Below are 25,482 nucleotides of genomic sequence, written 5' to 3'. Positions count from 1 at the left end.
AGATTTTGTGAAGGAAATCTTACGTACTGCTGATGTTGATTGCATTGATTGATCAATTCACAGTCCCAGAGACATATTCTGTAGAGGAGATGAGTGAAAGACCAATTAACACGGACTTGCAGACCGTCTACCCCAAACGTTGCCTTGTTGAAAGAAGGATTTCGTAGAGAAAACTCTCCCCGCAGCTCCCTCTGTGTGTGATTCATATACCTCCTAGCCAGGTACAAGGCATGCCACCTTGTAATGCTCCTTCCTGCCTTATTTCTCCCACACACTGTGGCCCTGCATGCACCTGGCTAATGGACCAAGCCTCAAAGCTGCTGAAACGCCAGCCTAAGCCACACATGAGGTAACCCATTTTCAGAATGGTTGTTCCAGACACGTGGTGCCCAGATGGGAGCCGCAGTTTGAGCTTTCATTTTTAAAATTTGCTTCCACTGCAGAAATTAACGTTCAAATAACCGAAGCTTACGGGGAGCCTGTTTATAGTCAATACCATAGGTTAAGATTAGAGATGATGTAATTCCTTAACCATAGACATACTCTCCAAATGCATGAACACAGAGAGGAAAATAGTGTGCAGGCAGCTGTTAAATTGCTCCCTGATGACTTCCCCTCTGCCACGTGGACTCTTCCTTTGACATGGTCTGACTAGTCTTGTATTAAAAATAAAATCTCCCTTATATTAACAAAATACAAAATATTAATATATTTCAGACTCCGACTGAAATTGACACTGGAATCTCCACCACCGGCTCTCCTGGGTCTCCAGTTGTAGATAGCAGATCAGTTTTCAACCTCCCTAATTGCCCAGGCTGCAGTGCAGTGGCGCAATCACAGCTCATTGCAGCCTCGACTTCCCAGGCTCTAGTAATCCTCCAGTCTCAGTTTCCCTGAGTAGCTGGGACTACAGTCATGTGCCTGCACACCCAGCTGTGTATTTCCTCTTATAGGGATATAAAGTTATGTCATTTGTCTTCTTGTTGACTTCTTGTAACCACCATGAAAGCATGACTCTTGTCTGTCTTATCCTCTTCCCCATCTCCAGAACTTGGCACACACTAGCAGCTCTACAATTAGTTGTTGCATAAATGGCAAATGAAGGAGTATTGCATTCTCTGCCTAGAAGTCCCTGCCCCCTCTCCCTTCCCCAGAAGAAAACTTCTTACTGGCTAAGATGCTGTTCTCACCTCAGTGCTTCCAAAGGAGCCTCAGCAGGTCAGGGTCTATCATTTCATGTGTATTTACCCCAAATTCAGATATTATTTGGCTCAAGGAATGCACTGCAAATATTTACAGAATGAACCATTGAAGGAAGAAAAGAAACATGCATGAGCAAATTCTCTGTTTCTGTTACAAGAGGCTGTGTCAGTCAGCTATTGGCACATAACAAAGAATCCCAAAATGCAGTGGGTTGAAAAAAATCTATGTTATATACTCACTGTTATATGGGACAAAAATTCAGGCTGTAGTCAATGGGTGCTTCTGAGGTCTACCAAGCAGAGGCCCAGAATGATGCTGAGAATTCTGCAATGCACATGGCAGCTTCCATAACAAATAATTTTCTGTCCCCAAATGTCAATAGTGCGAATGTTCAACAACAGCAAAAACCTGCTTCCTCTAAGTCCGAGTTTATTAGGTACATTTCTTTTCTTTTTTGACTTTATTTACGGTGTGTGTGTGTGTGTGTGTGTAATAATGAAATGCTTCACGAATTTACCTGTCATCCTTGCATGGCCTTGCTAATCTTATCTGTATCATTCCAATTTTAGTATATATGCTGCCAAAGTGAGCACATTAGGTACATTTTTATCTTCCAAGTCACTGTAGGCTACAGTTTTGCTCTTCCAACACAACATACCACTGGTTGCCATTTTTTTCTAGCCTTTGGTAGCAGTTACCTACTATTTTCCCAACCTTCATTCACCACTCAGTTTCAAAGCCAATGAAGCATGTTTTAAGCTTTTGTATGAGAGCAACCCCCTACCCACTTCAGGTATGAATTTCAGGATCTGTTACCTATTTTTTTTAAATATAAAATCAACTACAAGCTTAGTGCCTCAATATCACAAATACTTATTTGCTCATATGTCTGTGAATCAATAACTTGGACTGGGTTCAGTTGGGCAGTTCTTCTGCTGGTCTTGCCTGGGGTCTTTCATGCAGCTTCCATTATCTGGCAGCTTGATGAGACTGGATGGTCTAAGGTACATTCATGAACACGTCTGTTGGGTGGTCTTGTCTGTCAGCCTAGAGTACTCAGGCCACCCCATATGAAGAAGCCAGGGTAGCCTTTTTGAGATGAGTCACCATGAGAAAGATTCAGCTGACAGCCAGCACCAATGGCCAGCTATGTGAATACACTCCCAGCTTACACCATCCATTTTCAGTCAAGCTGTCAGAGACTGGGACCACATAAGGCACCTTCAGGGAGACCCACAGAAGAACCATCCAGCTGAGCTCAGTCTGAAATTTGTGACCCAAAGAGTGATGCACAAATAAAATGGTGATTGTCTTTAGCTACTAAGTGTTGGGGTGTTTGTTACACAGCAATAGGTAATGGATATAGGTCCTTAACTAGCAAATAGATTACCTCATGGAAATGTGGAAACTCCTACTCCTATATTTATAATTAATTCCAACGTGGAAAAGAAGCTCACTATTGATTCTGTGAGGCTAAAACTGATGTGAAGGTAGTAGAAAGCCAGTGAGCAAGTGGTGTCTGGTTTGAGCTAAAGTGCCTCCTCAGGGAAGCATACTCTTCCTAAATTGCTGCATTGTGGGTCTGGACCAAGGTGAGCTTGGGTTTCTGAGGGGAGTTCCCTTACAGTAGGGGAAGTTACACACAGTGAAATAGACTTACAGTCACTGGTTGCTTAATGATGGGGATACATTCTGAGAAATGTATCACTGGGCGATGTTGTTGTGCAAACATCCTGCAGTGCACTTACACAAACCTAGATGGTCTAGCCTACTGCACACCTAGGCTATATGGTGTAGCCTGTTGCTCCTATGCTACAAACCTGTACAGCATGTTCCTATACTGAATACAGTAGGCAATTGTAACACAAATCACTAGGCAACAGGAATTTTTCAGCTCCATTATAATCTTGTGGCACCATCATTTTATATGCCGTCCATCATTGGCCATACATTCTGTGGCGGTGCATGACTGTATCTGTTTTAGATAGGATTTCCTTTGTTTGTAACTTTGTTACCGGGAAGGGGGTCCTGATTCAGACCCCAAGAGAGGGTTCTTGGATCTCGTGCAAGAAAGAATTGGACGTGAGTCCATAAAGTGAAAACAAGTTTATTACAAAAGTAAAGAAGTAAAAGAATGGCTACTCCACAGGCAGAGCAGCCCCAATGGCTACTGGTTGCCCATTTTTACAGTTATTTGTTGATTTTATGCTGAACAAGGAGTGGATTATTCACGAGTTTTCTGGGAAAGGGGAGGGCAGTTCTGGGAACTCAGGGTCCTCCCCTTTTAGACCATATAGATTAATATCCTGACATTGTCATGGCCTCTGCAAACCGTCATGGTGCTGGTGAGAGTGCCTTTCAGCATGTTAATGTATTATAATTAGCATATAGTGAGCAGTGAGGACAACCAGGGGTCACTCTTGTCACCATCTTGGCTGACTTCTTTACCACATGCTGTTTTATCAGCAAGGTCTTTATGATCTGTATCTTGTGCTGACCTCCTGTCTCATCCTGTGTCTTAGAATGCCTAACCTCCTGGGAATACAGCCCAGTAGGTCTCAGCCTCATTTTACCCAGCCCCTATTCAAGATGGAGTTGCTCTGCTTCAAATACCTCTGACCACTTGAATTTGATACAGTAAAATGCCTTTGCTGCATCATCTATGGCGGTTTCTCAGATATTACAGTCTCATTGGATTTTCAAACAAAGCACTAACCATGTACATAGTCAAGACTTGTGTGAAGAATGAAGGCATTACGTTATGTGTTTGCATATCACATTTTGACTTTTGCTAGAAAGGGCCAATCTGAACTATAACTGAGATTTTTAAACATTTTTCTTTGGGGGTAATTGATTTTCTTTCATTAATCTTCTAGATTGCATCCTTCATTCTCCTAGAAGTTAAAAGCATATATAATCTAAGGAAGATTCAGTCTGTCTGTTTTTGATTTATTTTGTAACTCACTGAGTATTTTTTGTATGTACAAGAAATATTCTGAGACTACTTAATATACTATTTTGATCTTTCTTCTTTTAAAGCATGAAGCCTATATATGTGTGTGTGTGTGTGTGTGTGTGTGTGTGTGTGTGTGTTGTGTGTATATTTTTTCCCTAAGGGTAGGAATCTGGAAGAGATTTCAGTGATGATCAAAACAGCAAACTCATGAATTTTGAATGGTTTCTAAACCTAGAAAAAAGAACTCTCTGAACCTTCTTTGCTTTAGAAGAAAATCAGATTTTGACTCCCTGGCCTTGCAGAAATGCTTATTTTTTTCTTCAATTCACCTAAGATTTAATCTTATATAATGCTTTGCTTTTCCTTCCAATTATATTTAACCTCATTGAAACATTTCAAAAATATACAAATAATCTAAAGATCATTTTAAACTTTCTTTCCCCCAGCACAGGGAAATACTTAAAAAATATGGTTTAAATTGGGTGATGATTTTCTAGAAAAATTTCATCGCAATCAGAAGGAAGGAATTGAGCAAACTGAGGGAAACATAGGGAAATCAAAATTAAATTTGCAGTTCTTTCTACATAAGTAAATGTAAAATTAAGTTTATAGTTCTTTCTACATAAGTCAATAAAAAATTAGCAAATATTAGTAAAACTCCCCCAAAGCTCCCCACCCCCAATAAATGCATATGTGTGAGCGCAAGAAGCATTATAATGAAACACTTAACTTCCTTTGCCCTGAACTAGAACCAGATGCCTTGGGGTGGGGGGGGGGGGCGGGTTGAGGCAGGCTGGCTGATGGACTTGTATTGTATTGCAAGTTATGCTAAAGGCATTTTTAGAAATGAACTGCTTTTTCCCATCTCCTTTCAGCAGTTTTCTGGAGCTGGAAATAAAGAAAAACCCCTACCCCTGACTTACTGGACCTTAGGAGTTAAAAATCACCACCTTAATTATCATTCCTTCATTGGCAGTTGTAAAGGGAACTAAGTAGTCTATTCATTTACTGTAACATTTATTCGGTGCTACCATTTACCAGCATCATGCCAGGTGTGGAGGAAAACCAGAGAGGAAGATCCCTGAGCCTCCAGGTGCTTTCGATGTGTGTGGTCAGGGAGTCGACACGTAAACAGCAATCATCATGGACGTGGTTTGTGATGGGTGCAGGGGACAGGGAGGGGCCTCAGGGAAGCTGGGCTGGCCAGGGGGCAGGCAGAAAGTGGTGTGGGGTGAAGAGACAGAGGCGGCGAGGAAAGCTGTTCCCAGAAACACCCCCTAGGAGTGATTAGATTGGAAGGGTGGGTAGGAAGTGAATGAGGCCAGTCAGTGAATGTCCTTGTTTACCATGTCACCCATTAAAAAAAAAGTGTTTCATTTTAAATATTTGTACATTTTAGAAATCTCTCTCTCTCTATCAATCTTTCTCTGTGTATATCAACATACATATAATATATGACAATAGAGATGAGAATAAATAGAAGAGACAGATAAAAATATGGTAGATGACAGAGAGCTTAAATAGATTAGACTGTCACATAGATAATGATAGATGATAAATACATTCATAGGTAGGTGGATGGATGGATAGATAAATACATAGATAATGATAGATAATAGATTCAGTAGATGAATGGATAGATGGATAGATAGATATTGATAGATGATAGATTCAACAGATGGCTGGATGGATATATGATAGATACATAGATAATGGTAGATACATAGATAATGATAGATGATTAGATTCAATAGATGTGTGGATGGATCGAAAGGTATGTGATAGATAAGGATAAACAGTAGATTCAGTAGATGGGTGGATAGGTGATAAATAGCTAGCTAGCTAGCTAGGTACGTTCAGTAGATGAACGGATGGATAAATGCATGAATGGATGGATGGATAGTTATAGAAAGATGATGGATAGGTGATAAATAGCTAGCTAGCTAGGTACGTTCAGTAGATGAACGGATGGATAAATGGATGAATGGATGGATGGATGGATAGTTATAGAAAGATGATGGATAGGTGATAAATAGCTCGCTAGCTAGCTAGGTACGTTCAGTAGATGAACGGATGGATAAATGGATGAATGGATGGATAAATGGATGAATGGATGGATGGATAGTTATAGAAAGATGATGGATAGGTGATAAATAGCTGGCTAGCTAGCTAGGTACGTTCAGTAGATGAATGGATGGATAAATGCATGAATGGATGGATGGATAGTTATAGAAAGATGATGGATAGGTGATAAATAGCTCGCTAGCTAGCTAGGTACGTTCAGTAGATGAACGGATGGATAAATGGATGAATGGATGGATAAATGGATGAACGGATGGATAAATGGATGAACGGATGGATAAATGGATGAGTGGATGGATGGATAGTTATAGAAAGATGATGGATAGGTGAATAGATAGGTAGATAGATTATTTTGACAGCTTTCAAAAATTTCAGCATTTAACTTACCATTTTTATTTTTCATAAGGTTTATATGAGAATTCATACTTTTCTGGATGGTTTAAAACAACTTTTGAAGATTTCAAACAAACACTCGTTGACTTATAATTTTATTTTTCTAGTAACTTTCTGAGGAATGTCTAATTTATCTGCTTTCCCATAGTCATTACAGCACTATTCACAATAGCCAAAATATGGAGTCAACCAAAGTGTCCATCAGTGGATGAGTGGGTAAAGAAAATGTGATTTGTATACACAATGGAATGCTATTAAGTCTTAAAGAAGGAAGTGTTGGCATTTGCAACAACATGGATAAATGTGGAGGACATTATGCTAAATGGAATAAGCCAGGCACAGAATGACACATACTGCATGATCTCACATGTGGAATCTTTGTATTCTTTAGTTCAAGGTTCTCAATGTGGGTGCTGTTGACACTTGGGGCTGGAGGGTTCTCTGTGTTGTGGCCGTCCCGTGCACTTGTAGGGTGTTGAGCAGCATCCCTGGGCTCCACCCACCTGATGCTAGCAGTGTCCACTCTCCAATCATAATAACCCAAAATGTCTCCAGACATTGCAAATGGCTCCTGATGGTTTGAAAGGCAAGAGCACATAGTACCCAAGCCTTAACATACATTTCAAAATGACTGAAAGAAAGTCAGAAACAAGAAATTCAGCATCTATAGGACCAGATGCCCACTTAGGAGCCCTCAGTGAGAGAGAAAGACGTATCTCACCTGGGCTCAGCGGCTCACCCTTGTAGTTCCAGCATGTTGGGAGGCTGAGGTGGGTGGATCACTTGAGTTCAGGAGTTCTAGACCAGCTTGTGCAACATCACAAAACCTCCTCTCTACCAAAAATACAAAAATTAGCCTGGCGTAGTGGCATGTGCCTGTAGTCCCAGCTACTTGGAAGGCTGAGGCAGGAGGATTGCTTGAGTCCAGGAGTTTGAGACCAGCCCAGGCAACTCAGTGAGACCCTATGTCTACAAAAAATAAAAATAATTAGCCAGGAATGGTGGTGCGTGCCTGTAGTACCAGCTACTCAAGAGGTTGAGGTAGGAGGATTGCTTGAGGCTGGGAGGTCGAGGCTGCAGTGAGCCGTGACTGCACCACTGCACTCCAGTCTGAGTGAGACCATGTCTTTAAAAAAAAAAAAAGTATGTCCGTCCATGCCCAGACCTCGCTGTGTTTATCACATTTGTCAGTGCCTTGTCTACATTCTATGGATGGACATTTGCCTTTAGTTCCCTGTCCAATCCAGCTGGATTTCATTCAGCCCTCCTTGGTCAGCACAATAAGCACACTTTTGTCAGAGGTGTTGAAACCAGAGTGACTCCATCTTGAATAGGAGCTGGGTAAAATAAGGCTGAGACCCACTGGGCTGAATTCCCAGGAGGTTAGGCACTTAGTCACAGGATGAAATAGGAGGTCAGTACAAGATACAAGTCATAAAGGCCTTGCTGATAAAACAGGTTTCAGTAAAGAAGTCAGTCAAATCCCACCAAAACCAAGACAGTGACAAGAGTGACCTCTGGTCATTGTAACTGCTCATTATACACTCATTATAATGCATTAGCTGCTAAAAGACACTGCCACCAGAACCACGACAGTTTACAGATGTCATGACAACCTCAGGAAGTTACCCTACATGGTCTAAAAAGGGGAGGAACCCTCAGAATTACCCACCCCTTTCCTGGAAAACTCATGACTAATTCACCCCTTGTTTAGCATATAATCAATAAATAACCATACACATAGGCAGAGCAGCAGCCCTTGCTGCTGCTCTGCCTATGGAGTAGCTATTCTTTATTCCTTTACTTTCTTAATCAACTTGCTTTCATTTTACTCTGTGGACTCGCCCTGAATTCTCTCTTGTACGAGATTCAAGAACCCTCTTTTGGGGTTTGGACTGGGACCCCTTTCCCGCAACACTTTCACTTTACATTCCTGCCATCCCTGGAGGGAGGAGGTCCTGTCTTTGCTGGAAAGCCATGCTGTGCTGGGCTATGGTTATTCACTGTGGTTTATCTGAACCCAAAAAGAAAAACAATTTTCCTAGGGTCACTCCTGGTCTGGAAAGGTTGACCTTATATCAGGCTGCCTTAATCCCTCCCTGATTTCCACATTGTAGTTTGAAATTATATCAAGTGTAGAGGGAAGTGAATATCTTAGGACAGAGGCTTGAACTGGGAAAACAGATGTTATCTTCGTAATGTAAAGAAAAATCATGGGATGCTACTACAAAGAACAGACCTTCGCTTGGTGAGCAGACATTTGAGAAAGAATAGACATGCATTGCAGTTTTAGACTAGAACAGTGGTTCTTTCTAAACACTATTTTAGTATTTATTATTTTTAGAGATGAGGTCTTGCTCTGCTGCCCACACTAGAGTGCAGTGGTGTGATCATAGCTCACCACAGCCTTCAAACCCCAGGTTCAAGTGATCCTCCTGCCTCAGCCTCCTGAGTAGCTGGGACTACAGGTGTGTGCCACCATGCCCAGCTAATTTTTGAAAAATGTTTGTAAAGATGGGGTTTTGCTATGTTTCCCAGGCTGGTCTCCAACTCCTGGCTTCAAGCAATCCTCCCGCCTCTGCCTCCCAAAGTGCTGGGCTTATAGGCATAAGCCACCATGCCTGGCCTAAAGTTTTTTATTTTTAATCATTATGGGTACATAATAGTTGTACTTATTTACAGGGTATATGTGATATTTTGTTACATGCTTAACATGTGTAATAATCAAATTAGGGTAATTGGGGTATCTATCCCTTCAAGCTTTTACCATTTTTTTGTGTTAGGAACATTGCAATTCCACTCTCTTAGTGATTTTAAAATATACAATGAATTATTGTTAACTATTGTCCCCCTGTTGTAGTAGCAAATACTATACCTTCTTGCTTCTATCCAACTGTATTTTTGCATTCATTAACTGTCCCCACTCTATCGCCTCTTCCTCGATACTCTTCCCAGCCTCGAGTAACCGCCATTCTACTTTATCTCCGTGAGTGCAAGTTCTTAACATTTTTACCTCCAACATTTGAGTGAGAACATGTGAAATTTTACATCAGGAGTGCTTTGATTTTTTTTTAATTTGAATATAGCTTTAGGGGTACACGTGGTTTTTGGTTATGTGGATGAGTGAAGTCTAGGACGTTAGTGCGCCCATCACCCAGGTGTTGTACATGGTACCCAATAGGTAGTCCTTCATCCCTCACCCCACTCGCACCCTCCCACTTCGGAGTCTCCAATGCCCATTACAGTACTCTGTACACCTTTGCATACCCACAACTTAGCTCCCACTGCTTTTTTTGAAGCAGGGTCTCACTCTGTCACCCAGGATGGATTGCAGTGGCATGATCATGGCTCACTGCACCTTCGACCTCCTGGGCTCGAGCAATCTCCCCCCTCAGCCTTCTGAGTAGCTGGGACCACAGGTGTGCACCACCACTCCCAGCTAATATTTTCTATTTTCTGTAGAGACGGGGTCTTACTACATTGCCCAGGCTGTTCTTGAACTCCTGGTTTCAAGTGATCCTCCTGCCTCGGCCTCCCAAAGTGCTGGCATTACAGGCATGAGCCACCACGCCCTACCAGCTCCCACTTTTGTAAGTGAGAATGTGTGGTATTTGGTTTTCTATTCGTTAGTTACTTAACTTAGAAAAATGGCTTCCAGTTTCATCCAAGTTGTGGCACAATATATTATTTCTTTCTTTTCTTTCTTTTTTTTTCACATCAGGAGATTTTAATGTGGGTCGAGTTTGTCCCCCAGGTAACATGTCTGGAGATATTTTGGTTGTCACAACTGGGAATGGATGCTATTGGCATTTGGTGGGTAGAGCCCAGGGATGCTGCTCAACACCCTACAGTGCACAGGACACCGCACCACAGAGAGTCGTTCAGCCCCAAATTACCCAAGGTGTTCAGATTAAGAAACCCTTCTCTAGGCTAGACGCGGTGGCTCATGCCTGTAATCCCAGCACTTTGGGAGGCTGAAGCAGGAGGATCACTTGAGGTCAGGAGTTCGAGATCAGCCTGGCCAACATGGTGAAACCCTGTGTCTACTAAAACTACAAAAATTAGCCAGGTGTGGTGGTGCACGCCTGTAGTCCCAGCTACTTGGGAGCCTGAGGCCGGAGAATCACTTGAACCCAGGAGGCAGAGGTTGCAGTGAGCCTAGATCATGCCATTGCACTCCAGCCTGGCCAACGGAGCCAGACTCCATCTCAAAAAACAAAAACAACCACCACCACCCCCACTGCCTGAAAAACACACACACACACACACACACACACACAAAATAAGTGCAGATGCACACGCACACAAGCACACACATCCATCTAAAACATTCGGTAATTAAGTTGCTTGGGGCAAATGGCATTGTTTATGAAACACTAGCTACCCATTTATCTGAGAAAGCTTATTTTGACTTAGAAATCCTCTTTGAAAAATGTTTCCAGTCTTACTGAGGTATGATTGCAAAATTAAAATTCTATAAAGTTGTACAACATGATGTTGTTTTGACATAGGTGTGCATTGTGGGAAAATGACCACAATCAACATATCCATCACCCCACAGTTACCTTTTTTTTAAATCTTTTGAGACGGTGTTTCACTCTGTCACCCAGGCTGGAGTGCAATTGTGTGATCTCACTCACTGCAACCTCCGCCTCCTGGGTTCAAGTGATTCTCCTGCCTCAGCCTCCCCTGTGGCTAGGAGTGCAGGTGGCCCACCACCATGACCGGCTAATTTTTTGTATGTTTAGTAGAGATGGAATTTCACCAAGTTGGCCAGGCTGGTCTCGAACTCCTGACCTCAGGTGATCCAACTGCCTCGACCTCCTAAAGTGCGGGGATTATAGGCGTGAGCCACAGCGCCCAGCCTACCTTTTTTTTTTTTTTTAAATTTCTGTGTGGTGAGAACATTTAAGATCACTCTTTTGCAAATTTCAAATACACAGTACAATATTGTTAAGTATAGTCACCATGCTGTATGTTAGGTGTCCAGAACTTATTCATCTTATAACTGCAAGTTTGTACCTTTTGACCAATATCTTCCCAGTTTTCCTAGCCCCCAACCCCTGGGAATCATCGTTCTGTTCCCTGTTTCTCCACATGCAAAAGAATAAGACTGGACTCCTGCCTTACTTCATACAGAAAAATCAACTCAAAATGAACGTAAGGTTTAAAGGTAAAACCTGAAACCATAAAAATCCTAGAAGAAAACATAGAGGATAAGTGTCTTGACATTGACCTTGGCAGGATTGTTTGAATATCACGCCAACAGCACGGACAATAAAAGCAAAAATATAAGCAGAACTACATCAAACTAAAAGGCTTCTGCATAGCCCAGGAAAGTCAACAAAATGAAAAGGCAGCCTGAGGACTGGGAGAAAATATTTGCAAACCACATATCAGATAAAGGGTTAATATCTAAAACATAAGAAACTCATACAATTCAACAGGTTAAAACAAACAAATGAAACCCCCAAATAACCGATTAAAAATAGGCGAAATACTTAAATAGATATTTTACCAAAGAAGACATAAAAATGGCCAACAGATGTACAAAAAGGTGTCCAACATCACTAATCATCACGGAAATGCAAATCAAAACCACCAGTGGGGCCGGGCGCAGTGGCTCTTGCCTGTAATCCCAGCACTTTGGGAGGCCGAGGCGGGTGGATCACCTGAGGTCAGGAGTTCGAGACCAGCCTGGCCAACATGGTGAAACCCCATCTCTACTAAAAATACAAGAATTAGCTGGGCATGGTGGTGTGTGCCTGTCATCCCAGCTACTCGGGAGGCTGAGACAGGAGAATCGCTTGAACCTGGGAGGCGGAGGTTGCAGTGAGCCGAGACCACATCACTGCACTCCATCGAGCCTGGGAGACACAGCCAGACTCTATCTCAAAAACAAAACGAAACAAAACAAAACAAACAAACAAACAAAAAACCACCATGGGATGGTGTTAGGAACCTAGCCGCCTGTTAGGATGGCTAGTATCAAACAGTGAAGACAAATTGTCTTACATGCAAGAAGGAAAAAGTGATCTGTGTTTGTCTTGCAGACGGAGTGAGGTGTGTCCTCAACAAATGGGATGGTGTTTGTTTTCTTGTCTCTGCAGGAATGTGCTTATGCTAACGTCGAGTTATACAATGGGAAAAAATAATAAATGTACCTGTTATCATCACCATTGATTGAGTGGATTAAATTTAGAACTGAAATATGTCTCACTATAAATGACAAACAACTACAAAACACTGGGAAACTGGATTTTTAAAAATTTTTTATTTATTTAATTTATTTTTTTTACAATCAAGACATTTGCTTAGGCTGTTTTTCCTATGAGGTAGCTTTTTATAAGGGATAGAAAGTAGCAGATATATAGGATAAAAAAGTCTGACGATCTAATTAATAACCTGAGAACTATAGTTAATAATAGTGTGTTGTATCACAATTTGCCATTGCAAAAATATGGAACCAGCCCAAATGTCCATCAGTCAACGAAGTGGATATATAAACTGTGGTATATATATAAATGATGGAATACTACCCAGCCATAAAAAGGAATGGATTAATGGCATTTTCAGCAGCCGGGATGGGATTGGAGACTATTATTCTAAGTGAAGTAACTTAGGAATGGAAAACCAAACATCCTGTGTTCTCACTCCTAAGTGGGAGCTAAGCTATGAGGATGCAAAGGCCTAAGAATGACACAAGGGACTTTGGGGACTCGGGGGCAAGAGAGGGAAGGGAGTGAGGGATAAAAGGCTACAAATTGGGTTCAGTGTGTACTGCTCAGGTGATGGGTGCACCAAAGTCTCAGAAATCACCACTGAGGAGCTTGCCCATGTAACCAAATACCACCTGTTCCCCAATAACCTATGGAAATAAAAACGAAAACAAATTTTAAAAAAGCAAAATGAAATAGTGTGTTGTATTCAAGATTTTTGCTAAATATGTAGATCATAGCTGCTCTTGCTACAGAGGAGAAAAAAGATTTGTAACTATGTGAGATGATAGATAGGTTCATTTGTTTCATGATAGTAACCATTTACCATATATGTATCCCATAAAGTCATGCTGTACACCTTAATATACATTCATCTATTTAATATTTAATATATATAAAAATATACATAATTTAATATACATAAAATCTATTTAAAAAGTTGCAGGGCTGGGCGTGGTGGTTCATCCCTGTAATCCCAGCACTTTGGGAGGATGAGGTGGATCACTTGACCTCAGGAGTTGCAGACCAGCCTGGGCATCATAGCAAGACCCTATCTCTACAGAAACTAATCATAAGAAAAAAGCCAGGTGTGGAGGTGCGTGCCTGTGGTCCAAGCTACTTGGGAAGCTGAGGTGGGAGGATCACCTGAACCCAGGAGTTCAAGGCTGCAGTGAGCTGTGATGGCACTACTGCACTCTAGCCTGGGTGACAGAGGGAGACCGTCTCTAAAATACACAAATAAATAAATAAAATAACAATTACAAGTTAGACAACTAAATGACCTTTTTCTTTCACTCTTGGCTGGCCACTCATGTAAAATGCAGCACTTGAAGAAATAAATATGCATTCCTGGCCCCTGTTTCGGAAAGGTTCATTTCCATAGAAACTTGGTTAATTTTATTCATAGTCAAACAATGAAATAAATAAGAGAATTTAAAAGATGCTCGTTTCTTCATTGCTGTTTTACAAAGACATATTGAATTATAAGATGATCGCAATTCCAGACACCTGCCTTGAAATTGTTACAGAAATTTCTCGTTTTTTTGTTTTTTTTTTTTGCTTCTCTCTGTGTGTCCTAAAACCATTTGTCCATCAGGTAATCACAGACGGGCAGATATATGTATTTTTCTGTTTCCCTAACTTCAAATGCTGCCTGAAAATGATGACTGCTTGGCAAGGCTAAGTTCCAACATTCCGTTTCCCGGCATTATGTAACACAAAATCAGGTTTCATAGGGTTTTCTTAGATCTGTTTCCCCCTGTTTCATAAGATTTCAAGAGTCCTATAATTTATTATGTGGCTGGTGGAAGAAAAATATGCACAGAGTAGATGGGTGTGTGTAACCTAAACATTTAGGGCTGTCTTGACAACGACTCAAACCTACCGAGATGCTTTGGGGAAGTAGGCGGAATGTCCTATTATTGGGAATTTTGTAAGATGAGAGCCTCCCAGTTTCTTTTAATTGCATTGAGTGGGTGAATACATCAGGAAAGAAAAGAAAGGAAAAAAAAAAACATAAAAAAGAGCCCAGATTGAAAGCAGTGCTGTTTTTGCCATCCTCATTAAATCAAAGCGTGTGGGGACAGCAGATCGTCTGAGGCCAGTGGGCACCCAACCAGGAGGCTGATTGTTTTCCTGATAAAACACAACTAGAAAATAATGGCTTCCAGCTCCATCATGTCCCTGCAAAGGACATGATCTCTTTCCTTTTTATGGCTGCATAGTATTCCATGGTGTTCATGGACCACATTCCTTTAACCAGTCTATCATTGATGGGCATTTGGTGGATTCCATGTCTTTGTTATTGTGAATAGTACTTCAGTGAACATACATATGCATGTATCTTTATAGTAGAATGATTTATATTCCTTTGGCTATTATATATATATATATATTTTTTTTTTTTTTTTTTTTTTTTTTCTGATAGTGTTTCACTCTTGTTGTCCAGCTGGAGTGCAATGGCGCAATCTTGGCTCACTGCAGCAACCTCCGCCTCCAGGTTCAAGTGATTCTCTTGCCTTGGCCTCCCGAATAGCTGTGATTACAGGCACCTGCCACTATGCCCAGATAATTTTTGTATTTTTCGTAGAGATGGGGGCTGGTCTCGAACTCTTGACCTCGGGTGATTGGCCAACCTCGGCCTCCCAAAGTGTTGGGATTACAGACGTGAGCCACTGCGCCGGGCCTCCTTTGGGTAGATATTACTGGGATTATATATTATCCTAGTATTGGGATTGCTGGGTCAAATGGTATTTCTGGTTCTAGATCCTTGAGGAATTGCCACACTGTCTTCCACAATTGTTGAACTAATTTACACTTCCACCAACAGTGTAAGAGCGTTCCTATTTCCCCACAGCCTCGCCAGCATCTGTTGTTTCTTGACCTTAGGGGAGGGGAACAACATACCCTGGGGCCTTTGGGGGTGGATGGGGACAGGGGGAGCATCAGGAAAAATAGTTAATGCATGCTGGGCTGACAGGTGCAGCAGACCACCATGGCACACGTTTACCTATGTAACAACCCTGCACATCCTGCACGTGTACCCCAGAACTGAAAATACAAATTAAAAAACAATGTGGGACATTTGCAAGAGATGAATGGCGAAGAAACTTGATGGATAATGACAAGAAAGTTTCAGGGCTGAGTACCAAACACACATGAATTATACCCTGGACTTTGTTTCTGTATTCGGATTTGACCACTGTCATGGATGGTATATGCTGGCATGCTTGGAATTTACTCTTTGAATATATCTTTTTATAGTGCTAAAAAAACACAACTAGAGCTTCCTTTCCAATGAAACGATTTTTTTTTAAAGAAATGAAGTTCTGTTATATGCTTCTATGCGGATGAGCCTTGAAGATGCTGTGCTCAGTGAAAGAAGCCAGACACAAAAGGCCACACAGTGTAGGATTCCACTTACTGGAACTTATCAGAGCAGGCAAGCCCGTAGAGCCAGCAGGCAGATTGGTATCTTCCAGGGGCTGGGGAGGGGAGGAGGGGAGTGGCTGCTTGGTGGGTCCAGGATTGCTTTTAGGGTGATAAACATGTCTTGGAACCAGATAGCGGTGGCCGTTGCACAACCTTGTGAAGACACTAAATGCCACTGGGGAGTTCACTTTAAAATGGTCATTTTTACGTTAGGGGCATTTCAATTTGATTGAAAAACAAACAAATCTGGCTGAGCACAATGGCTCACACCTGTAATCCCAGCACTTTGGGAGGCTGAGGTGGGTGGAACGCTTGAGGTCAGGAGTTCGAGGCCAGCCCGGCCAACATGGTGAGACCCCATCTCTACTAAAAATACAAAAATTAGCCAGGCGTAGTGGCAGGCACCTGCAGTCCCAGCTACTCAGGAGGCTGAGGCAAGAGAATAGCTTGAACTCTGGAGCGGTGGTTGCAGTGAGACAAGATGGTGCCACTGCCCCTCCGGGCGACAGAGATTATAGCTCAAAAATAAATAAATAAATAAATCCAAAAACAAATATGCCAGCCCAGTTCTTCTTCACTCCAGATTTTGCAAGACAGTAAATGAGATAGCATTTGGAACTTGGCGAACTTCCCCAGTGAACCTATAGCAGCTTAGAAAGATAAATGTGCAGAGGTAAATGTGCAGAGAAGATACTCAATCCCCAAGGCAGGGTTACTCATACAGAAAAGAGAGATGGAGGCTAGAGTCCCAGGAAATATCCAGTTGCACACAATGCCTTAAAATGCAAAGAACTGGTGGGCCACGGTGGCTCATGCCTGTCATTCCAGCACGCTGGGAGGCCGGCGGGGGATCACTTGAGGTAAGGAGCTTGAGACCAGCCTGGCCAATGTGGTGAAACCCCATCTCCACTAAACACACAAAAGATTAACCAGGCATGGTGGCGGGTGCCTGTAATCTCAGCTATTTGGGATGCTGAGGCAAGAGAATCTCTTGAACCCAGGAGGGGAAGGAAGGTTGCAGTGAGCTGAGATCGTACCACTGCACTTCAGCCTGGGCGACAGTGAGACCCCGTCTCCCCCAATCCCCCTCCAAAAAAAAGCAGATAATTCAGGCCCCAGAAGGGCTTTAGAGGCTCGGGGAAGGGGACATGATGGAAAATGGGATTCAGAAGAAGGAATAAGAGGAACATGCCATAAAAGCCTGGATTCTTGGAAAGAGCCAAGGAAAAAAGAACCTCTAGGTGACTCAGAATCACTGTGTATTAGTAGGTTGGTGCAAACGTAGTTGCGGCTTGTGCCACTGAAAATAACAGCAAAAACAAAGAAAAACCAATAGGGTGGGTGTGTATCTATACCTATATCATCTATATCTGTATCATCTATATCTACATTTATATCTATGTGTCTACTTCTATATATCAATAATACAAATATTAACTTAATTTTGAAAATTACACTTAATTTAAAGAATTCATTGTTTAAAACCAGTGATAAAACCAACAATATTCTAAGATATTTATCCAACTCGTCTAAGTTTTGTCATTGTTCTACACAAGGGTTTCTCAATCTTGGCACCATTGACACTTGGACCAAATTATTCTTTGCCCAAATATCAATCTGTAGATATCGATATCAGTAGATACACAGACATTTATTTTAAGGAATCGGCTCATGTGATTGGGGGGATTGGAGAGTCCAAAAGCGGATGGAGTGGGCCAGCAGGCAGGGGACTCAGGGAAAGGTTGCAGTTTGAGTCCAAAGGTTGCTGGGTGGCAAAATGCCTTTTGGCTTGGGGGAAGTCAGTCTTTGTTCTAGTCAGGTCTTCAACGGATTAGACTAGGCCCACCCGCATCATGGAGGGCGACCTGCTTTACTCCACAGATAGAAATGTTCATCTCATCCAAAAACACCCTCACAGTAGCATCCAGGATAGCATTTGACCACATGTCTGGGCACTGCGGCTCAACCAAGTGGACACATGAAATTCACCATCACACCAACCAAGTGGATGCATGAATGAAATTCACCATCACACCAGCCTGGTGGATACATGAAATTCATCATCACGCCAGTCAAGTGGACATATGAAATTCACCATCACACTAGCCAAGTGGACATATGAAATTCACCATCACACACTATGATAAACTGAATCACAGATGGTAAGGAAATGAAGTCACAGGTCTATGTCAGTGGTTGTCAGTTGGGGTGATTCTGAACCCCATCCCCAAACCCCAGGGGGGCATTCAGCAATGTCTGCAGGTACTTTTGGTTAATACATCTGGGGAGAGCACTACGTGCATCTGGTGAGCGGAGGCCAGGGATGCTGCTTAACACCCTGCAATGCACAGGCTGGTTCCCAGAATAAAGAATTACTTTTCTCAAATATCAATAGTGCCAAGATTGGGAAACCCTGATATGCAGTAATAACAAAAGTTATAACAGGTAACTTTATGACTAGTTAGACATTTAGAATGTTGTTGATTTTATGACTAGTTTAATCAAGGTGTATTTTTTGAAAAGTAAGTATATATGTTTTATTTATGAATATTATATATTTGCTATTGTATTTTGATACGTTCATGTTATTAAGTGACATCTCTCTCTAACTGTGTCTATGTATATATTGATCTCTCATCTATCCCATTCAGGAGGCTCCACCCTCACGACCTCATCACCTTCCAAGGGCCTCAGCCCCTAACACCATCATCTTGGGGGTGAGGATTTCAACACAGGAATTGTGAGGGACACAAACATTCAATTCAGTGCACATGATTGTACAGTTTTGTCAAATCCCCCAAAGTAAGATGCATTCACATTCATTTTCTGAAAGATGACTTCTGAAATTTTGTAAGCTTCAGCTCCCACAAAACTGCGTCTAATCCTAAATGCAAGGAGTGTATTCCTGGTTTTGATGGTGGTAGTTACGGCCACGGTTGTTTCTGCCTTCCCAGTCAAGGAGATCCTGGGATGCTCTGAGAAGCTACTGCACAGGATTCAGTGAGGAGTGAACTTGCTCATCTGTAGAATGTGGTTGGCCTTTCTTTCCTTCTGGGAGCCAACTCCCCTGAGAGGAGAAATTCACCAAGCATCCTTTTTATTTTTTAATTTAATTTAATTTTATCTTCCTAATTTTATTTTTTTAGAGACAGGGTCTCACTCTGTCACCCAAGCTGGAGTGCATTTTTTATTATTTATTTTATTTTCCGAAGTTTATTTTGTTTAGAGACAGGGTCTCACTCTGTCACCCAAGCTGGAGCGCATTGGTGCAGTCATAGCTCACTGCAGCCCCCACCTCCTGAGTTCAAGCGATCCTCTTACCTAAGACCCCTGCGTAGCTGGGACTACAGGCGGATACCACCAGGCCTGGCTAATTTTTAAAATGTTTTTAGAGATAGGGTCTTGCTCTGTTGCCCAGGCTTGTCTTGAACTCTTGGGTTCAAGTAATCCTAATACCTCAACTTGCCAAAGGGCTGGGATTAAAGACGTAAGCCGCCGCTCCAGCTATGCCAAGTATACCTGTTCACCATTCTCCAGTGCCCTTCGTATCTGTATACATTTTATTTGGTTGGATCAACAGAAAGGATTAGGTTGAGATTCTTTGACTATGCTCTGTGCAAGGATTGCAAATTTCAATGACTATTAGAAATACAGTGTCAGTTGCAGGCTAATTGTGATTTAGATTCAGAATTATGACAGATACAAAGTAGGAAGTTCATGACAGCATTCCTCTATTTGCAATTTTAAGCAAATTCTCCTTATTCTTATTTTTTGAAGGTCTAATATCTACTGGGATTTAAATTTGCAATGTGAGATAATGATGCCCTGTTTCCTAAAATACTATAAAAATAAGTTTTAGCCATGTTTTCCATATTACAAATTAAATTGCTGCCTAGTGAAGACCTCTGGAGCCAGGCTGGAGAATAACTGTGCTTATTGTCTGTCTGTTACAGTTTGCCCAGGACTTTTGTGGTTTTAAAGCTGAAGGTCCCACATCCTGGGGAAACCCTTAGCCCCAGGCAAACTAGAAGGTTCCTTGCTGTCATAGGAACCTATGTGTTATCCCATTCAGAGAGTCCTTGACTCAGACTGTGGTTGTCTAATTGATGCAGGGCAGGTGAGCCCCCAAACTGGGGCTTAGCCTGGGAGGGTTCTTGGCTTCACTCAGGAAAAAATTTCAGGGTGAGCCCATGGTGTTAGACAGCAACTTGCAGTGCAGTGGGGTCATCTCGGCTCACTGCAACCTCCACCTCTAGGGTTCAAGTGATTCTCCTGCCTCAGCCTCCTGGTAGCTGGGACTACAGGTGCACATGACCACACCTGGATAATTTTTGTATTTTTAGTAGAGATGGGGTTTCACCATGTTGACCAGGCTGGTCTCGAACTCCTGATCTCAAGTGATCCGCCCACCTCAGCCTCCCAAAGTCCTGGGATTACAGGCGTGAGCCACCACCCACTTTTCCTGAAGTGGCAGTGCACAGCAGCAGCAGCAGAGGTGCTGCTCCTGGCAGAGCAGGGCTACCCAATAGGCAGTGCGTCCCGAGCAGCAGCTCAGAGGCAGTGCTGGAGTCATATGTATACCCACTTCTAATGACATGCAAATTAAGGGCAAAATTATACAGAGATTTTGAGAACATGAGTAGTAACTTCCATGTTCTCGGATCATTGCCATAGAAAGGGGTGGTAACTTCCGGGCATTGCTATGGTAACAGCAAACTGACATGGCACTGGTGGGCGTGTCTTGTGGAGACGAGCTATTGCCACTCCCTATTTTAGCTAGTCTTCACTGTGCTCCAGAGTCTCAGTCCCTGCCTCTGGAGTCAAGTTGGGTCTCCTACTTCATAATGAATGGCCTCTTAGGTGATGAAGAGAAATCCATTGCTCTCTTTGTTTCACGTGAATCCACCACCCACTGACTGGGGAGCTTGGGATGAAGATTTAGGTAACCCAACAGAGAAGTCCTCCCAAAAGCCCACGGGGCCACCCTTCTGAAGCTCCACTTCACCTGCCCCTGCACACCCCGTCCTGCCTGATACTCAATTCTTCTTTTTCTCGTGAATAAAGACACACGTTTTTCTCCCTTGACACCGTGCAGGTTGGGATTCTGATAAGAATTAGAATGCTGCAGATCAATCACCTAGTCCAGTCCTTCTCAAAGTGTGGGCATTTAAGGCTGGATGAATGACCCTCTGGGGTGCGGTGTCCTGTGCACTGCAGGGTGTTGAGCAGTGTCGCTGGGCTCCACCCACCAGGTGCCAGGAGCACCCACCACCCCAGTTGTGACACCCAAAGGTGTCTCCAGACATTGTCGAGTGTCCCTAGGGACATAGTTGCCTGTGTGGAGCACCGCAGGGTTCGATGAACACAGCAAGGACCACTGACAATGTGAGCATCTATGTCACCGTCTGCTGTCACTCGCTGGAACCAGAAGGGACGATTTGCAGCCAGCACAGCTTTTCCCCATGCCAGGCTTCCTGCAGAGGTTCCTTCCCAACACACTGGAAAGTCCCTGGCTCTCGGAGTGAGTCTCAGATCCTCCTGGCTTCATGGGTCCAGCAATTAAATATTGCCACATACCTTTTCCTTCAGCTCTAAAAATTGTGTGTGGACCTGAAAATTAAAAAGAAAAGAAAAGTGGTGCCAAGCAGAAGAAGGCAGAAAAAGCCTGCTCCATTGTTTTGCGGACGGAGACCCCGGAGATAGAGAGAGAGAGAGAGACAAAGAGAGAAAGCAATCCCAACGTTACAAGAATCGGCTGCACGACCATCCCATGCCTTCAGGAAAACCAACACAAATGCCCCCGTGGAATCATTTTTAACCACTGTAAACTTTTGTAGAAATCTCAGGCATGATTGGTTCTGTTGTGGCTGGTGAATCATATTATACGTGGTGCTGGTGCATCTTGCAGAACGCTTAAAAGATAAGTGGACCACATAGATTTGAACATTACAAATTGGAACATTAAAAAAAATTCCATGGTTGCTTAATTCTTGGAAACAGAAACAATTTACTTTATAGTCATTTGAACTGTAAACCTAGCTAGTCGTTGTATACAGAATGTTTGTGGGTATTGCTGACTGGCTGTGTGGATTATGAAACAGCTAGAATAAATCAACAAGAAACCTTGGCAGATGTAGTTGCCTTCCTCCTTATGCAGAGCTTTAAAAAATGTTTGATGTAACAGGTATGTGAGATCTTTTCTGTTTAAACAGTCTGCACAAGAGGGCAGTGCATACCACTTAACAAGGTTTTCCCTGCGGACGTGGAAGTTTATTTTTGGTGGCAGAGAGGGAGGTTCAGTAGATTTTTCTTACTCTGCTACAGAAATAACTTCCCATAGAGCATTATGACTCTTGTGTATCGTGTATCTATTATTATTGATATTTATTATGTATTTTATAGAATAAACATAATTCACCTCCACTTTTGAAAGATCTGATCTCTTTTCTTTCACTAACTCAGGAATCCAATAGTGAGACATGACTTACCCCATGCCACATTTACTGTTTGGCTCAGATGAAAATATCAATTAGCCTTTAACAAAGAAAATAAAATGTCCTATGAATGAATATTCATGACAAGGTGTCCATGCGAAGGGCTGATCATCAGATACCTAGCACAGTTCATGAGGCTTTTTTCTCTAAAGAAAAAAGCATGAAATTTAGCTTTTGAGGTACATTTGACTTCCACCAATGTTGTTTTTGAGTGTTGACAAGCAAAAGTTAGATTTTTAGAGAAGGCTGGTGTTGGTAGCAAAAGTTAAATGTTCTAGTCCCATCCCATAAAGTGAAATCCTGCATTTCCAATATAAAGCTTTCCAACGCTTTTTTTTTTTTTTTTTTTTTTTTTTGAGACGGAGTCTGGCTCTGCCGCCCAGGCTGGAGTGCAGTGGCCAGCTCTCAGCTCACTGCAAGCTCCGCCTCCCGGGTTCACGCCATTCTCCTGTCTCAGCCTCCCGAGTAGCTGGGACTACAGGCGCCCGCCTCGTCGCCCGGCTAGTTTTTGTATTTTTTAGTAGAGACGGGGTTTCACCGTATTAGCCAGGATGGTCTCGATCTCCTGACCTCGTGATCCGCCCGTCTCGGCCTCCCAAAGTGCTGGGATTACAGGCTTGAGCCACCGCGCCCGGCCTCCAACGCTTTTAGGTTGTGAAATTTAAAAACTTGGGTATTTTTTTAGATAAAAGCAAAATACAAATGGAAGTAGGGGACTAAGAAGTTCTCATATTTTTTGGTTTAAAAAATAATCTCCAGCCTGAGCAACATAGTGAGACCCCATCTCTAATTTTTTTTTTTTTTAATTAGCTGGTCATGGTGGCACGCGCCTGTGGTCCCAGCGACTTGGGAGGCTGAGGTAGGAGGATTGCTTGAGCCCAGGAGTTTGAGGCTGCAGTGAAGCTGTGGTTGTGCCACTGCACTCCAGCCAGGGCAACAGAGTGAAACTCTCTCAAAAACAAACAACAACAAAAACAAAATTTCAGTGACAATGATGGCCTTAGAGGCTGGGTACCTTAGAAATGATACATCTTCATGTGCACAGAAAGATCCTTCCCTTCCTTTCCTTTCCTCCCTCCCTCCCTCCCTCCCTCCCTCCCTTCCTTCCTTCCTTCCTTCCTTCCACCTTTTACTTTCCTTTGGGGTCACACACTTACAGCTAGTTTAATTTTGGAGGGTCTCAAGTTTGATCAGAAAAAGGCATGTTTCTCCTTTAAAGAAGGCAACAAGTTTCTCTCTCTGTCTGACTTTACACCTCCACAATTTCACCAAGACAGAGATTTTTATTGGGTGAGCACATATACTTAAAAGAATTACTTGAGACAAAATGAGGAACTTCACGAGAGTTGAGGGTCTTGGAATGAGCAGAGTGACTCTTGGTGAACTCCACCTTTCCCATCTTCCAAAAAAGAAAAAACAAAAAACAATTCACTCTGAGATCTAATAATACCTCTGAATTGATCATCTACGGTAATCAAAGCATTGAGGCCGTGACAACTGGTGTCTGTGTTAGGGGTTCTGCATTGTAAACTGCAGGACACATTGAGAAAATATCCTCGTCTCTAAACATTTGTTTCTCCGGGCTGGTGAAAGAGTAAAGATGTCGGAAGAATAAAAAGGATGACTGTGTGGAAACATACCCTGCCAACTTGATAAATTCACCAGTGATCACAATTGAGTGTCGTATGGAATGAAGTTTGGCTTATTAAAGAATACCAGTGTGCCCTCCAGGCATGCTTTGGATTGGCATCCACTTCTGTAAGCCAGGTTGTTTGAGGACAGATGAGTTAACTCTGCAACCGAAGATTTAATGTGCGATTTTGCTCAGGGCTATTTCACTGAGACACAGAAGATGGCAACAAGATCTACGTGATCTTGCCATAAGGGCAGCAAGTGGATGTGTCTCAGCAAATCCTTTAGAAGAATGCAGAACCATCTGACCAGGGTTCCGGAAACGTTCAGCTCCTCGTCCTGCTTGTAGAATTCCGTGCCTTGCAAGGCTGTTAGCAAGGAAGCATTCCCTCTCCTTGAGCTACGGATGGCTCTTAGCGAAGGAAGGAAGGAAGGGAGGAAGGGAGGGAGGGAGGGAGAAAGGTATCTTTCTTTGTACATGAAGATATATCCTTTCTAAGGTACCTAGCCTCTAAGGCCATCAGTGTCACTGCTTTTCAAAAACCAACAACATCATAGTCCAACTTATAAAACTCTTCTTCATATAAATCTGAGAACCTTCTGGAACACATTGAGTTGAAAAGCCAAACAATGCAAATAAACGGACCGCAAGCTCTTGCTTAAAATTGTAGTCCTCCTTTAAATGTCAACATTGCTGTTCTTCCTTCTGGCTGTTGCGCTAGTTTTTTCAGTTAGCAAACATGCTACTTACTATTTTTACTACTGTTGTTTTTCAGGAGGGAAGAGTTTAGGAAGAAATGTTGGCTTTTTTCAGAGAAGGTACACACAAAAGCTTATTTCACTAAAATTTAAGAGTGTATATTGAATACATATATTTATATGTATATTTAAGTTTGATATAAAAACATGAAAATGGTTATTTTAATTTTTTTATTTCTAATTTTTTTCAGACAGAGTCTCACTCTGTCACCCAGGCTGGAGTGCAGTGGCATGATGATAGCTCACTGCAGCCGCGAACTCTGGGGCTCAAGCAATCCTGAGCCTCCTGAGTAGCTGGGACTACAGCTGTATG

At 42.4% G+C, this 25,482-nt stretch overlaps 1 non-coding gene across 1 annotated transcript; it reads right to left on the bottom strand.

Moving 5' to 3' along the window:
* Positions 1-1,692: 1,692 nt before the first annotated feature.
* LOC117078612 lies at positions 1,693-1,796 on the bottom strand. The gene has a single exon (XR_004435060.1). It is a non-coding gene; the product is annotated as a U6 spliceosomal RNA (small nuclear RNA).
* Positions 1,797-25,482: the final 23,686 nt, after the last annotated feature.

This window comes from Trachypithecus francoisi, unplaced genomic scaffold (assembly GCF_009764315.1).
Source record: "Trachypithecus francoisi isolate TF-2019V2 unplaced genomic scaffold, Tfra_2.0 Lachesis_group6, whole genome shotgun sequence".
Classification (NCBI taxonomy): Eukaryota; Metazoa; Chordata; class Mammalia; order Primates; family Cercopithecidae; genus Trachypithecus; species Trachypithecus francoisi.
This window is presented reverse-complemented; position numbering and strand designations above follow the sequence as displayed.